This window comes from Phyllobates terribilis, unplaced genomic scaffold (genome assembly GCF_046119375.1).
Source record: "Phyllobates terribilis strain yellow unplaced genomic scaffold, ASM4611937v1 Scaffold_14__1_contigs__length_39327217, whole genome shotgun sequence".
Lineage (NCBI taxonomy): Eukaryota > Metazoa > Chordata > Amphibia > Anura > Dendrobatidae > Phyllobates > Phyllobates terribilis.
The window spans coordinates 17,755,200-17,772,170 of record NW_027362774.1 but is presented as its reverse complement, the minus strand read 5'-3'; the positions used below and the strand labels follow the sequence as shown (position 1 = coordinate 17,772,170).

The window sequence follows — 16,971 nt, the reverse complement described above, 5'->3', positions numbered from 1 at the left end:
CCCTATAAGGGCTCCGCACTTTGTGCAGCTGCAATGTTAAGTAACAAAAAAATAGCGATATATTCTCCACCAGCCCCAAAAGAAAAGAAACGTGCTAATAAAAAAAAAGACACACCTTGTGCGAATACAGCTTAAAGGTAACCATGTCAGCAGGTTCCCTCTGTAATTACCAAGGGATGCATAAAAGACAGCCTTCTTACCAATCACAATGAAATAAAGCCCTGATTCATCATTCTCTTTGCAATTTGTTTTTAGAGTAAAAGTCTTAAATTTTTGGCAAAAATTCATTTTAGTTCTTGCACCATTTTTACACTGTTTCTTTTTCTTAGTCCTTGTCATGTTTGTGGGTTTTCTTCACAATGTGGACATTGCTTTTCATTATCTAGATGTTTTCTGCTAATTCATCATTTGCGATTATTCGAAACTTTGCAATATTTTTGCACAGTGGTTCCAGTGTCTCAATAGAGGTCGGTCCAATGAGCTTTTTGCGCAGATAACTAACATGCTACATTTTAAAACTTATTGAAAATGCTTTTTATTTTTTTTTAAGAAATAATAATTCATAGTAATAATCTTATTTCTATAGCGCCAACATATTTCAATGCACTTTAAAGTTAAGCGGCAACATGTTCAGATAATAAAAACAATACAATGTATCACATTTTCAACAGTTACAGGAGGAGTGAGGGCGCTGCTGCTCGCGAGATTACAATCTATAAAGAAATAGGGGGACACAACAGGTAGAACGTCTTGTCATGTACAGTCCGGCCATCATTATAATAAATAGCAGTTATTATATAAAGCTGCATGATCCGGTCGTGCAGTTATCATGTGCTATTTGGTGCATGGAGAATGTGGAGACAGATAAATAGGAGGGAGCAGATTATGATTAAAATTTAGGAGTGAACAGGGGAGAGTTAGGTCGGTGAGTTGAGGTGATAGGCTTGTTTAAAGTGATGTATTTAAAGCACGTTTGAAAACATGGGGTCTAGATATTAGTCAGATCGTTTAGGGTAGTGCATTCCAGAAAATTGGTGCATCATGAGAGAAGTCTTGGAGACGGAGGTGCGAGGTTTGGATTATGGAGGATGTTAGTCTTAGATCAGTTGCAGAATGGAGGGCACGTGTAGGGCGATAGACAGAAATGAGGGAGGAGGTGGAGGGCGGTGCAGAACTGTGGAGAGCTTTTGTGGGTGAGAGAGATAAGTCTGTATTATATTCTGTAGTGGATGGGCAACCAGTGCACTAACTGCCACTAGGTGGAGGCATCGGTGAAGTGGCTGGACAAAATACGACCCTGGCTGCCGCATTCAGGATGGTTTGGAGAGGAGAGAGTTTGGTTAGAGGGAGACCCATCAGTAAAGAGTTGCAGTAGTCCAGACGAGAGTGAACAAGAGCGACATTAAGAGTTTCTGCAGTTTCAAAGGTGAGAAAAGGTCGGATTCTGGAGACGTTTTTAAGATGCAGGTGACAAGAGCGAGTGAGTGATCGGATATAGGGAATAAAGGAAAGTTCTGTGTCACATAGGACCCCAAGACAGCGGGCGTGCCGCTGGGTAGTAATGGTAGAACCAACCACAGTAACTGCAATATCGGGGATAGGTAGGTTAGTAGAAGGAGAAAACACAAGGAGTTCAGTTTTGGAGAGAATCAGTTTCAGATATAGGGAGGACATGATGTTAGAGACAGCAGTCAGACAATCCCTGGTAGAGGAGCACTCATTGCCAGGGGGTATAGATACTATAAGCAACGGGTCACGTTCGATAACGTTCAAATCAAATCGGGGAGAGCCTCCTCCACCTATATTGAATCGTCTCGATCTTATAGTAAGTCTCTTCTTTAATCCTTATTATTTTGTGTAACTGCTTATATATTGTAATGTCTCCTTTGTAAAATCCTTGTATATATTTTTCCTAAATACAGCCTCCCTTTTGGATTAAATATAAAATTTAATAGTTCTGTTTCTTTTGTCCTGTAATCGTTCCCTCCCCCGAAGCCATATACGCTACCAAAAAGCAGGCGTCCGGCCTGGCCTGTTTTATAGTTCAAACTCGGCCGGTGGTGGCAGAGAATATTAATAATCGAGCTATCGTGAAGCTGACAGTGACCGCACGGAGGGCATAGACACATATTCCATGCTTTGGAATCCAGAGGTGTAACGCCATACGCTGGTCGCTTGCCGATACCTCCATAGTGAGTAGTGGGGACCGTGTGTTCGCGGATCCCTGACGAAATCCCGACCGAGTGACGGCACTGGTGATATATTTTGTGATCTCCCCGGTGTCGTCGCTGAGGGATTCCTGACAATGGTGTTTTCAAATTAATTCTCACAGAAAAATAGCAACTAAAGCTTTACTTATCTGACGTAAGCAAGTAGTGATTAGAAAAAAAAAAATCATATTACTAATATTAAACTAATAACAAATATCAGCGTTTCCCACCAGATATACAAGATTCAATACATTCCTCTGACTATTCCCATAGCCTTATGTGAACTGCCTTCATAGCAGCAGTAATGTCAACTCATATGAAGTCAGAGCCAAGAGCGAGCAACAAATATGATTAAAGTACTTGTCACTCATTAAGCCTCAGGTCAAGTAATCCGCAGCGTTCCAGGACATTCAACCAGGGATTATAGAGAAAGTCTAGCAACTTAATAAGGCATAGAAAGGTATAAAGTTCAGAGAGAACCTAATTTGAACAACATTCTAATATTTGTTTTTGTATTCCGTCCACAGAATAAGGTTTCGTGTACTTCTGCCATCTGGACAGCAAATGTGCCCTGTGCTTGAAATGCTCATTTTCGCTCTTTATTTGCTTTGTTTGGTGATGTGAGAATGGTAATTAAGTATGTGTAAAATCAAAACTTGAGCTTAATGGGGAAGCACTTCTGATATTCAATGTGGGGTTGGGGTTTCTGGGCACTTCCGCTTACAATACCATAAAGGTATAAAGCTGCTATGGCAGACGAACCTCACATTGTACAGTTTTAATGTAAATTGTATGGACTTTGGAAACACAGTACACCCTCGTACGTCCCTCAGCCTCAGGGGGTTGATGTATTTGTTTAAAAAAAAATATTTAATTCTAATATTCATAAAATCCTGAGTGTGTTTTTATAATATGTTCTAAAATGAGTTGGTGCACCCTTTTTTCTGATTGAAGCCCCTAATTCCCCTGACACTATTCTGGCTTGATACCACGGTCACCTGGCGGAGCTCCCCTCATCTGCAGGGCAAGGAAATGTGAAGTAATACATTTTGTCAGGGAGCATGGACTTCAGCTTTAGCCTTGGCTGGGAGACAGCTTTCAGCAAGCGGAGCTGAACAAACTGATTTCTAGACTAAATGTCAAGTGGCACAAAGTCTCCTATATCCTCTAAGATTTGTACAAAATTGTTCATTTCAGACTACCTGTAAAAATAATTTGAGATCAGAAAATCCACATTCACCTATTTATAAGATTATTGCAAAACATGATGATATTTTCATACTTTCTATGACTTTACTGCTCCAACAAAAATATCCAAAAAGAAAAAAGTCAAAGAATATTCACCACAATGGGTGCAGAACATCCAGATCCAATGATGCACAAAAAAAAGCAGACAGATCCCCAAACAATTGCATCATTAATAGTTGTTAGAACAAAATAAGATCACAGTCACCAATTTTCAGACCTTTCTAAGGCTTTACAGGTTGGTGACTGGCAGTGTTAAGGCAGAATGTATAACTATTCTGAATAATAAAGGCTTCTCTTGAAATCCCCCCGGATCTGCAGTTGTGCTATGCAGATACCAGAATATTCATTATCAATAAGGAATAAGTTACATTGTTGGGCTGTAAATATCAGCATTAATGATCACGGCACAACGACCTCCCACAGTCGATTATGTAACCCAACAGGGAATCTGGGCAGGACGGCTGCTGTAAAATAGCAGATTGATGGATATATTTTTACATCTTGCTACAAAAACAAGATTGTGGATGGATGGTGTATGGAAAATGACTCAAAGCAACAGTAAGGCAGTATCTGCGATGAGATATTCTGTGTGTCAGGTTACCAGCTGAAGTCCAAGAATGCTGTGGCTTTTATGGCGAGGATTAACCCTGCTAATATCATGTCTTTAAGGGGAGCCTGGCCACAAGACCATCTCATGTGCGGTTCCGGCACAGCTCTACTGTGGAAAAGCAAGGACAGGCAGTTTTCTTTGGGTTTTATAAACTGGTGCCACTTTTACTTTAGCCAGAATTGGAAAAATATCAACTGGCAAGAGACACTTTTTATTTTCACGGTTTCATTTAATAGAAATTTGCAATCCTGTCATAAGAATGGTCAAATAACGCAAAAGCATTAGGGAAATAAACTTACCATTAAAAGTCATTATTTTAGACTGTATCATTGTATCTGGTGAGATCCTGTCATGAAGAAGTGCAAGTGTACAGATATCCATAACACATAATCACCTCAGGAAGAAAAGACACCAGCTATACATATAAATCACAATTCTAATCATTTATGAACTAAAACTATGGGAACTGGGGAAATTAGGCTTCTACGGTTTGGCCCTTATTGTGTCTTTGATTAACTACCTATAGGACCTACACCACACATGTCAAATGTTGGCCTGCAGGGTGGTTTTATTTGGCCCGCGACACCAGAACCACCATCCCTATGTGGGGCCATTATACTGTATGGAGGACTATGTGAGGCCATTATTATGTATGGAGGACTATGTGGGTCCCATTATTCTGTATGGAGGACTATGTGGGGCCCATTATTCTGTATGGAGGACTATGTGGGGCCATTATTATGTATGGAGGACTATGTGGGTCCCATTATTCTGTATGGAGGACTATTTTGGGCCATTATTATGTATGGAGGACTATGTGGGTCCCATTATTCTGTATGGAGGACTATGTTGGGCCAATTATTCTGTATGGAGGACTATGTGGGGCCTATTATACTGTATAGAGAACTATGTGGGGCCCATTATACTCTATGGAGGACTATGTGGGGCCCATTATACTCTATGGAGGACTATGTGGGGCCCATTATACTGTATGGAGGACTATGTGGGGCCCATTATACTCTATGGAGGACTATGTGGGGCCCATTATTCTGTATGGAGGACTATGTGGGGCCATTATTCTGTATGGAGAACTATGTTGGGCCCATTTTTCTGTATGGAGGACTATGTGGGGCCATTATTCTGTATGGAGAACTATGTTGGGCCCATTTTTCTGTATGGAGGACTATGTGGGGCCCATTATTCTGTATAGAGGACTATGCGGGGCCCATTATTCTGTATGGAGGACTATGCGGGGCCCATTATTCTGTATGGAGGACTATGCGGGGCCCATTATACTGTATGGAGAACTATGTTGGGCCCATTATTCTGTATGGAGGACTATGTGGGGCCCATTATTCTGTATGGAGGACTATGTGGGGCCATTATACTCTACGGAGGGCTATGTTGGGCCCATTATTCTGTATGGAGGACTATGTGGGGCCCATTATTCTGTATGGAGGACTATGTGGGGCCATTATACTCTACGGAGGGCTATGTTGGGCCCATTATTCTGTATGGAGGACTATGTGGGGCCCATTATTCTGTATGGAGGACTATGTGGGGCCATTATGCTGTATGGAGGACTATGTTCAGCCCATTATACTGTATGGAGGACTATGTGGGGCCCATTATGCTGTATGGAGGACTATGTGGGGCCCATTATTCTGTATGGAGGACTATGTGGGCCCATTATGCTGTATGGAGGACTATGTGGGGCCCATTATTCTGTATGGAGGACTATGTGGGGCCCATTATACTGTATGGAGGACTATGTTCAGCCCATTATACTGTATGGAGGACTATGTGGGGCCCATTATACTGTATGGAGGACTATGTGGTGCCCATAATACTGTATGGAGGACTATGTGGGGGCCCATTATTCTGTATACTGATTGGCTCGCAACTTTGTCCAAGTTTTTAATTTTGGCCCTCTGTGTGTTGAAAGTGTGACATCCCTGACCTAGACGCAAATTAGATCTTCTGCAGAAGGAAGAAAACTAACTCTCTAGGACCTAGAAAGTTAGTTTTCTTCCTTCTGCAGAAGATCTAATTTGCGTCTAGGTCAGGGATGTCACACTTTCAACACACAGAGGGCCAAAATGAAAAACTTTGACAAAGTTGCGGGCCAACTAGTATATAGGTCCTAGAGAGTCAGTGTTCTTCCTTCTGCAGTAGATCTAATTTGCATATTTACTCCCAGGGAGCATTGCTTCATACACTAACTAGATCTCCCAAGTAAAGTCAGCATCTCCTGATTTCTGTCTGTCAGTAAAAACTATGTGGGGAAATTTACTAAAGCTGCACTATCACACTGGAAAACTATAGGCTGCATTAATACATTTCCCCATTCTGTGTATATTGATTTAGAGAATCTTGGTACCATTTACCCGCAGTAATATCTAACCTGTTTTTTTCTGTGGCTCCTTTCTTCAGATGATACTTCCAATGAAAGCTGCAGAAATCGGCGTCCTGCGATCGTAGCTGTTGTATCCCAGACATGGCTGTGAACAGGTCCTGACCAGGGTAAGCCAACTCACTCTCTCTTACAATGTCCGTTTATAAGGATTATGGATTTAGAGCAGAAGCTGGAAATGAAACGGCATGTTTTCTAGCTATCTGATGGGAAATGATATACTTATGCTGCTTAAAAGCTATTCCTCGAGCCAAAGTAATGAACAATCGCTGGAGTAATCAGCAGTTTGCTGCTGGAAACTTGCAGAATATTATAAACTTTCCTCCGGGAAGGAGATGACTTCCAAATTATATTGTGATGGACTAGGCTTGGACAGAACGATCCAACCACCTTCTGCAGATCGCCTCATTTATGAGACTATGCAGAAATAATGGAAATACTCAATACAGACATGAAATACGGATTGTTTTTTTTTTCAGGATTTAGCTCTGTCAGTCTTCAGTTCTCATCCGCATTTTTTTTCCAGTGTCGCAGGTACGAATACTGATCAAATGTGACAATGATCATTCATGCATCTTCACCATATCGGTCCCGGCAACGTTATTCTCGGCTAAGGACTTGTCGGTGATCCACTCCTAGATGCTGACAAGCTGCAGATAATAGAAGTCCCACAATCAAAAACTCTGTATATTGATCTAAATTCAGAGTAGAGAAGAGATCCATAAATGTTAAAAATGTAATTTTTATTAATCAATATATTAAAACACAATAAAATATAGAAATAGAGTGCCCGGTAGGGGGACACCATCATTTCACTGAATCAATATCCTTGTAAGCATAGGATAATCAAATTACCCTTTATAAAATAGTGAATATTTACACCAGCAATCCCATAATCTAATCTAACAAACAGGAAATATAATCCCGCAACCACTGCTTATTAATAGGATATGACACATACAAGTATTCTTAAGGTGAGCTTTTAGTAAGCCCTACATAATAAAATATAGTATGCATATCATCCTATATAAAACCACAGACAATGGTGTTTAGGAATAGATATATATCTTAATTAGAGATGGTGTATAGGGACACCGGGTGATCCAGGATAAGAGAGATGTCCCCTCACCCCGACGCACGTTTCGCCACTGGCTTCTTGTATTTTAATATATTGCTTAATAAATATATAATAATATATATATATAATATATTGCTTAATTGCTTTTAATATATTGCTTAATAAAAATTCAATTTTAACATTTATGTATCTCTTCTCTACTCTGATATTGTCTGACGTGCCATAGCTCTTACAATTGGACCTTTTTTTGACACTAGATAATAGAAGTGATAGATTGCTTTACAGCACAATCACATGCTAAGAAAAATCAGAGCAAAACAGTGAACCCGCGGCAGATACCCATTAATGCCATGTATTCGGCTACAAAAAAACCATGGACTAGCTTCATTATATTACAATTAATCTATCCTGTGGGTGGATCTGCTGGACAATCAGTGGCAAAAATTAGAATTTCTTCTTCAGATTCCTGACGTAAATTTTTGGAAAAATCCAAGCAGGATTTGCCCATGGACAAAGTGGTCATGGCCTAACAGTTGCGGTCTCTATCATTATCTTGGGTCTAAAGGTCCAGAGGACAGGCTGATTGCTTTTTAATAATGGCAGACTAGGACAGACTTGGCTAATATTTTGCAGCTGGTTAATGGAGGAACGGAAAAAATGTATCAAACTGTTTGATGTTGTTGTACAGAGGGATTAATTGTGGAGCGTATAAAGCAGTTTAATATGGAGGGCCATTTCCAGGAAGAGACTGAGGACGGCATGCCGCTTCATGTTAACAGTCCTCATTAGCATTACATGTGGTCAGACAACCCCGTGGCAGCAACTGTGCTTACTTCTAGGAATCCAGGGAATGGCTGCAATGTCCCGGCACACGTTGCTTCTCTCTTCTTGCTCATTTATCATAGCTCCATTTCTGAAGTTTAGACTTTTTGACAGATTTAAATTTTCCAACATGACAAATGTCAGAAGATAAATCTACATAAATTCTTTAAAATGTTAGTTATAATCCCAAAACATGCTTGTGAGATAACCTGCAAACCATCCAGAGCGCTGCAGAGGGGAATGGTCTACATTCATACAGCCGACCTCATATCATAGCTACTAAGTGGTCATCAAGTCAGCGTTTATTGGACCCCTCTCTCTGAAAAGATACGTTGCGTTCCACAGAAACCTTGGATCTTCAGGCTTCCTACAGGTTCATCAATTGTGTGGTCGGTCTTCTGCCATCTTCTTGCTGGTCTTTCGAATTAATTTTTTTTATTCAACTCCTGCAGGCTTCCCATCGTATGGTAAAAATTAGTGCCTAACGAAGTTTATTTTATTTTACTCACTTACTTATATAGCGCCATTAATTCCACAGCGCTTCACAGACATTATCGGCACTGTCCCCATTGGGGCTCACAATCTACATTTCCTAGCAGTATGTCTGGAGTGTGGGAGGAAACCGGAGAACCCGGAGGAAACCCACAGAAACATGGAAGGCTGCAGTGCTAACCACTGAGCCACTGTGCTGCCCTATGTATAGTGCAGTACTTACCACTGAGCCGCCGTGATGCCCTATATATAATACAGTGCTAACCACTGAGCCACCGTGATGCTCTATATATAGTACAGTGCTGACCATTGAGCCACCGTGCTGCCCTATAGTACAGTGCTAACCACTGAGCCATCGTGCTGCCCTATATATAGTACAATGCTAACCACTGAGCCGCCGTGATGCCCTATATATAATACAGTGCTAACCACTGAGCCACCGTGATGCTCTATATATAGTACAGTGCTGACCATTGAGCAACCGTGCTGCCCTATAGTACAGTGCTAACCACTGAGCCATCGTGCTGCCCTATATATAGTACAGTGCTAACCACTGAGCCACCGTGATGCTCTATATATAGTACAGTGCTGACCATTGAGCAACCGTGCTGCCCTATAGTACAGTGCTAACCACTGAGCCACCGTGATGCTCTATATATAGTACAGTGCTGACCATTGAGCAACCGTGCTGCCCTATAGTACAGTGCTAACCACTGAGCCACCGTGATGCTCTATATATAGTACAGTGCTGACCATTGAGCCACCGTGCTGCCCTTTAGTACAGTGCTAACCACTGAGCCATCGTGCTGCCCTATAGTACAGTGATAACCACTGAGCAATGTAAAGCATGAGGGATTGCAAGAGTAAGGCTATGTTCCTAAATCATGTTGTTGTTTTTTTTCAAGGGAATTTTGTTCAGGATTTTTCTTGCAGTTTTGTTGCTTTTTTGATGCGTTTTTGGTGCATTTTTTCAGCATTTTTTTCACTGTCCTTCTGTCTCTTTTTATTCATGTACATGAAGTTCTGTGAAAAAAAGAGAACCCCATTCTATTTTGGCAACAAAAACGCTGCTACAAATTTTGATGCGTTTTTTTCAGCGTTTTTTTCACCACCCATTACTTCCTATGGGTGAAAAGTCGCTGAAAGAAGTGACATGCTCTATTTTCCCAAATAAAACATGCAAGGCACAAAATCCTGAACAAAAAAAAAAGCATGATGCGTGAACAGAGAATTCTGGTTTCTCGTAGACTTTGCTGGTACTTCAAAAGGCAGCTGAAAATCTGCATAAAAAACTGCATCGAAAAAACACTGAAAAAACATGATGTGTGAACATAGCCTAACAGGGCCTTTGAGACAAGAAGCATTTCCACACTTCTTTGCAGATCATCCATTTCTGCTATTGTACTTAATTAAAACCTTGTAACTCTTTGCTTCTGTAGCTTTCATGTATTACTACACACTGCAAGCTGCTGAATGCCGTTCAGTGTGAATACGGACAGCCTTGCTGCCTGGTTTTATAATACTGTCCTTGAAAAAGGAGACCTAAATAAGACATTAAAGAAGTGGTCCAGTACTTTATATTACCCCCACAATGTATCCCCCCAGGGCCCATAAGGATTTTTGTGAATACCTTACGTTGCTGTTTTTGTCTGTGAGCGGCACTATCGGTGGCCGCTCACAGGCATCACGTGACCCCGCGCTGACGTCACGACAAGTGAGGCGTGACTCAGCGCTGGGGTCCCCGCGGTGGCTGCTGGGTTGTGGGCGGGGTTATTCCCCGCATCACACCCGGCATCCACCGCGCGCTTTCCCAAATAATGAGGACAGAGAGAGTGCGCGGTGGATGCCGGGTGTGACGCGTGGGGTAACCTCGCCCACGTGAAACGCAGAAGACAGAGACCCCCGGCTGCTGCCAGCACTTGTCGTGACGTTAGCGGATGTCAACGCCGGCTGCAGCCGGGGGTCACGTGATGCCTGTGAGCGGCCAGTAATAGCGCCGCTCACAGGCAGTATCAGCAACGTAAGGTAATTACAAAAATCCTTAGGGGCCCCGGGGGGATATGACTCACCCCCTGGGCCATGTTGTGCAGCGTTGCGCATGCGGGGAATACCCGGAGCCGGATCCGATGGGGGTTGTAGTCTCCGAGTGGCGGGGACCCGGTCCGTGCCCAGGGTGGTCAAACCAAGTGGCGCTATTGATTTGATGGTATTAGTGTCCGACTACGCCACCCGTTGAATGCGGCGATGAAGCCGCCGCTGCAGGGCAGTCCGCTGAGGCCGGTGATATGGTTGTGCAGCGTAGATGGTATAACCCCCAACGGGAGGGGTATGGCCCCAGGGCAGCAAATGTGAATGATAGTGGTAGTGATGGTGCAGCAAGGAAGCTCAGAGACGTGTGGTGCAGTTTCAAGGCTTTTACTCACAGGTGTTGCTCCGGTCACTTCGGCCAAGGGTGACCACCCGAGCCGTGCTGCGTCCACCAGGTGCGGGACTCGGCCAACTCCCAGGCAGTTCCAGAGCGTGGTCCTGAGCTCCCCTCTCGTCCTTCCTACAGGCCGTCCTCACCAGGGACCCACCTATGTCCGGCTTCCTCGGGCCTTATGGGGCAAAACCTCTCCGGTTTTCCTGACCCTATGTGGCGTGCCTTCCTGGTGGATGTGGCGAGGGGTCGTGCCAAAGCTTGACCACGACCTCCGGTTTCTGGCTAAGGATAATTTGCCTCCACCAGCTTGGGATCCGGTACCCTTCTCTGCCAACCCCTCACCCGTTCTGGTTCACTCGTGGGATCTCAGGGTTCCCTCTGCTTGCGTCTCTGGGCCTTTCCTTGTGTTCCCTTTTCTTCCTCTCTCTGCTTCAGGCCTGGCTCTGGAGCTGGGCCCAGACGGAGCCACAGCTCCCCCTCAGCCCTCTCTGGCTGAGCTCCTCTCTGAACAGACTCTCCTCTGAACAGGACCCTGTCTAAAGATGGTGCCCACCTCTTATACTCCCTCTGACACCCGAGCCCAGGTGACTAGCACCCAATGGGCTCCTTCCTATGCCCAGAGTCCCTCCCCTGACTGCTCCTACACTACTGGGATGTTCCTACCCCCCTCCCACTCCAGCCAGGGACAGACGCTGTCGTACCTGCACATCTATCTGGTGGGAGTACCGTTGTTCTGTCCCCCGGAAATGGGATGAGTGTAGTGCATGCAACTAGCTGAGCTCAGTTCCACCCTCCATCCTTACCCGGGAGTGGAATACCACACCTCTGGATCGAGGTGCAATACCCCTGTAGCAGCCGAGTCCTCGGGGTGCTACATTCCCCCCTGGTAAACCACAGCACGTCCTCGGGCTGTAAAAGAATAAAACAAAACATACAAAAATTTATTTATTTTTTTTAAAGTGCACTTACATATAAAATATATAAACTTTTTTTTTATTTTTAGCATAATATAAAACCTTTTCATATAAAACATTCTTGACTAATACGTCCTCAATCCCTGGCCACCGTGCAACTTGGGACCAGGTAAAGCGCAACAGTCACTAGAGAAAAACAGTTCTTTATAAAACCAGAAGGGGGCGCTTTAGGAAGCGCAACTATTTACAGGGTATGGCCGCTCTCAGTCCTCGGCCAGTGGGGAATAGGGGAATGGCTGTTCACAGTCCTCAGCCTGGTAAGGGATTAGGGGCACACAGGAAACAGTCCCTTAAACAGTTCCACACTAGTCCCAACGGGGACCACACTCCAATTAGCAACATGTCAAATACCCATACGGGTAACTTATCTACAGTACTCTGCTTATGCTACTCCCCTTTAGTAGCGGTGTCCTCTCCTTGTCTCCTCCTGAGGGTAGTCTTCAGACCCGTCCGGGTCCTCTTGATCTTCCTCATACTGCAACTCCTCCTCCGTCAACCGGTGCACGTGAAGGGCGTATGGTCCTTTGGCACACTGGTGCCGGGTGAAGGTGACCTCATCACCCGGGTAGAGGTCACGACCACGGTGTCCCTCCGGCAGGTGGCTCTCGACATCCCTGCGGGTGACAAAGACGTCGCCGGGGGTTCGGTGATCTCGTATAAAGCCCCAGCCGTGCTCCATTTGAAACTTTATTACAGTCCCGGTGGCGCGGGGACCGTGGGCCGCACGGCGGTTTCGTCGGGTCCGGCTTTTCTGCTCCGCGCTTTGGACCTGCAGCCGCTCCTCGCGGACCCGCCTCTCTCGCCGTTCCCTCTGAAAGACTTCCAGTTGTTGTCGGCAACACTCCTCACGTTGGGCTGCGGCCGCCCGGGTCTCTTGGGTGAACCCCATGAGGTCTTCGCCGGTGGGGTCCCACGCAAATTGGGCCTCCTCCCGCGGGAGCGGAACAATTTTGGCGGGTGCCGGAGCCGGGATCAGAGGCTCACACAGAGGCCATTCCTTCCGGAGTCGGGGGTTGACGTACTCCGGTGGCCAAGCGAAAGGCAGCCCATCCGGGCTAGTATGCTGCGCAAACAGACCTTCGCCCAGGGGCAGCACTGTGGAGGTTGAGGGCGCGGTGGGGGCAGCGGCGCCCGGATGCACCAGGCCTTGCGACCAGACCGGTAGCACTCTGAAGGTGAAGGGTACGGTGGAGACTGCGGCGCCCGGGGGTACTCGGCCCTGCGACCAGGCTGGGGGCACTTCCTCTTTTGCCGCGCTCTGGGTCAAGGGGCGTGGCGTAACAGAGGGCGCTTGAGGCCTAGTTGGAAGCAGCGGCGGTGCGGCAACGGGCACGGTGAGTGGAACTTTGGGCTCTGCGACGGGGAGCTGGGGCAGGCTTACGGCTACGGGGCACGGGGTGATGACGTCCCCATTACCTGCTTCCATCTCTGCGGCTCCCTCCGCGGCGTCGTCTCCGGCCTCCGTTCCTCCTGCACCATCCTCAGGAGCAGACACGCTCCACGTTGCGGGTGGCATCCTCTGCTGGCGGGTTCCAGCCTACTGGACCATCTCTCTCCTCCACTCGGCCAGTGCTTCTTGCTGTACCCGGGCCATCTTCCGGGCCAAGGCCTCCAGCGCGGTCTGTGCACGCTCCCGATTTCTGGGGAGCTGTGCCAGGATCTCCACCAGGCCTTCCGGGGTGGCAGCCTGCAACATGTTCCGGACCACAGGGTCGGTGCTGATTGACTCTTCCTCCATCTCCGGGTGCGATCTGTCCAGGCTCCTCCAGGCCGCACCCATCTTCTCTGTTTTGTTCTGTATCCGCCCCCATTGAGGGTGGTCCCGGGGCAACTTAGTGATTGTCAGTTCCAGGGGCAGCCCTCTCACGCTGATGGACATTTCTATCATTGCAGTCTCTGCTGATGGAGGCGGTTTCCGCTTTTGGCGCCATTCCTGGACCTGGCCCACGATGGGAGGTGGCCTCTTGCCACCCTCTGGCACGCCCATAATGGAGTCCGCTCTGCCAGGGCGGGAAATCGTCTCAGATGGCGGGAATCGTCTCCTTATGGCGGGAAACTCCGTGGATGGCGGGAAAAGGCTGCAGATGGCGGGCAAACGGCGGGAAACGACCCGTGATGGCGTCCGATGGCGGGAGCCCTCTGGAATTGGCGGGAGACTCCTTTTTACGGTAAATATGAACTTTTCTTCAGGCACGCAGTACCCGGTGGTTGCGGGCACGTGATCCTGCCGACTACGCCAAAGTTGACTCACCCCCTGGGCCATGTTGTGCAGCGTTGCGCATGCGGGGAATACCCGGAGCCGGATCCGATGGGGGTTGTAGTCTCCGAGTGGCGGGGACCCGGTCCGTGCCCAGGGTGGTCAAACCAAGTGGCGCTATTGATTTGATGGTATTAGTGTCCGACTACGCCACCCGTTGAATGCGGCGATGAAGCCGCCGCTGCAGGGCAGTCCGCTGAGGCCGGTGATATGGTTGTGCAGCGTAGATGGTATGACCCCCAACGGGAGGGGTATGGCCCCAGGGCAGCAAATGTGAATGATAGTGGTAGTGATGGTGCAGCAAGGAAGCTCAGAGACGTGTGGTGCAGTTTCAAGGCTTTTACTCACAGGTGTTGCTCCGGTCACTTCGGCCAAGAGTGACCACCCGAGCCGTGCTGCGTCCACCAGGTGTGAGACTCGGCCAACTCCCAGGCAGTTCCAGAGCGTGGTCCTGAGCTCCCCTCTCGTCCTTCCTACAGGCCGTCCTCACCAGGGACCCACCTATGTCCGGCTTCCTCGGGCCTTATGGGGCAAAACCTCTCTCCGGTTTTCCTGACCCTATGTGGCGTGCCTTCCTGGTGGATGTGGCCAGGGGTCGTGCCAAAGCTTGACCACGACCTCCGGTTTCTGGCTAAGGATAATTTGCCTCCACCAGCTTGGGATCCGGTACCCTTCTCTGCCAACCCCTCACCCGTTCTGGTTCACTCGTGGGATCTCAGGGTTCCCTCTGCTTGCGTCTCTGAGCCTTTCCTTGTGTTCCCTTTTCTTCCTCTCTCTGCTTCAGGCCTGGCTCTGGAGCTGGGCCCAGACGGAGCCACAGCTCCCCCTCAGCCCTCTCTGGCTGAGCTCCTCTCTGAACAGACTCTCCTCTGAACAGGACCCTGTCTAAAGATGGTGCCCACCTCTTATACTCCCTCTGACACCCGAGCCCAGGTGACTAGCACCCAATGGGCTCCTTCCTATGCCCAGAGTCCCTCCCCTGACTGCTCCTACACTACTGGGATGTTCCTCCCCCCCTCCCACTCCAGCCAGGGACAGACGCTGTCGTACCTGCACATCTATCTGGTGGGAGCACCGTTGTTCTGTCCCCCGGAAATGGGATGAGTGTAGTGCATGCAACTAGCTGAGCTCAGTTCCACCCTCCATCCTTACCCGGGAGTGGAATACCACACCTCTGGATCGAGGTGCAATACCCCTGTAGCAGCCGAGTCCTCGGGGTGCTACAGATACATTGGGGGGGGGGGTAATATAAAGTACTGGACAACCCCTTTAAGAACCACCATCAAATAAGTGTTTTATATATAACAACTGTGACAGGGGGTTTCACCATTAAACCCATGATTAGACGGCATGCAGACAACCTTTTATCTACCTAATAAATTCCATTTTACAATCCTCACCATGCTTTAATTAGGAACCGCGACCGCGCTGTGAACTTACAACCTGCCCCGACAGTGCCCCGTTTTCTCAACAGAAGATGATCGTGCAAATGTGCCTGTATGAAATACAATTCAGAGCATTGGTGCCGCGGACAGACGTACGCTTTGATATCCTAAGCCCAGCTCGGTGCTGATGGAAAGGCTGCAGATTGATGCATTAATAGGAAGATTCATGCTACCTTTTTTAGCAGCACCCATAGGTGCTATGATAATCTCCCACCTGACATCACATCGCGAGCTGGCCCTGAGCCGGAGGTGGAAACAAAGTATCAGTCCGGCGTTCACATGTTCAAACGTTCCTTCTCTTTCGCATCTATTCTTATACTTTCTAATGATTTGGCAATGCGCCTTTAATCTATCTAGATGATATCTCCACATCTGCTGACTTTCTTTTCTTCCGATTCCCTGCACACGAGTTATCAGAAGCTGACAGCTGGTAATATTTAGGAGTAAATCAGAAACCGACAACTGGCAATATAGAACTGATCGGAAATTGACAACTGGCAACACTTACAATGATCGGAAACCGATGACTGGCAACAATATCAGATTTATCGGCATATGGCTGATTGCTGGTTTATTGCTCTACCTTTTACTGTGCTCAGGAGTGAATGACACATGGGAGTGATCACTTTGTGCATACAGATATGCCCAATCCTAGATTACCACCAGGCACTACTTGTCTGCAGGAGACACACACACCCTAGGATAACCGGCCAACTTGAGGAAATAAAACAGGTGGTTGTTTTGGCTAGGGTCACCAACATACGATCACAGTCCGCTCCACTGAACACTGCATTGAGGCTTCATGATAGTGAAAGGCTCCATCGGGACTTTGGGTTTTTGACTGAATCCTGTTTTTCGGGGATCCCAATGGAAGCACCGGCGTGGCGCTCAGTGGAGGACACTGTAATTAGAAGAAGAAAAAAAAAGGAAAATCCCTTTGACTGCTAGAAGGAAAATGAAAAATAGTGGGCGACATAGTTTCACCATTCTCTTTAAAACC

General features: G+C 46.9%; 1 protein-coding gene across 2 annotated transcripts in view; it reads left to right on the top strand.

Moving 5' to 3' along the window:
* The window catches only part of ZNF469 (zinc finger protein 469), a 562,435-nt gene that overhangs the window by 320,723 nt on the left and 224,741 nt on the right, over positions 1-16,971 (top strand). For both annotated transcript variants that reach the window (XM_073659717.1, XM_073659716.1), the window contains exon 3: positions 6,502-6,591. The gene's annotated coding sequence lies outside the window, so the exon portion shown is untranslated. The remainder of the gene's footprint in view (positions 1-6,501; positions 6,592-16,971) is intronic.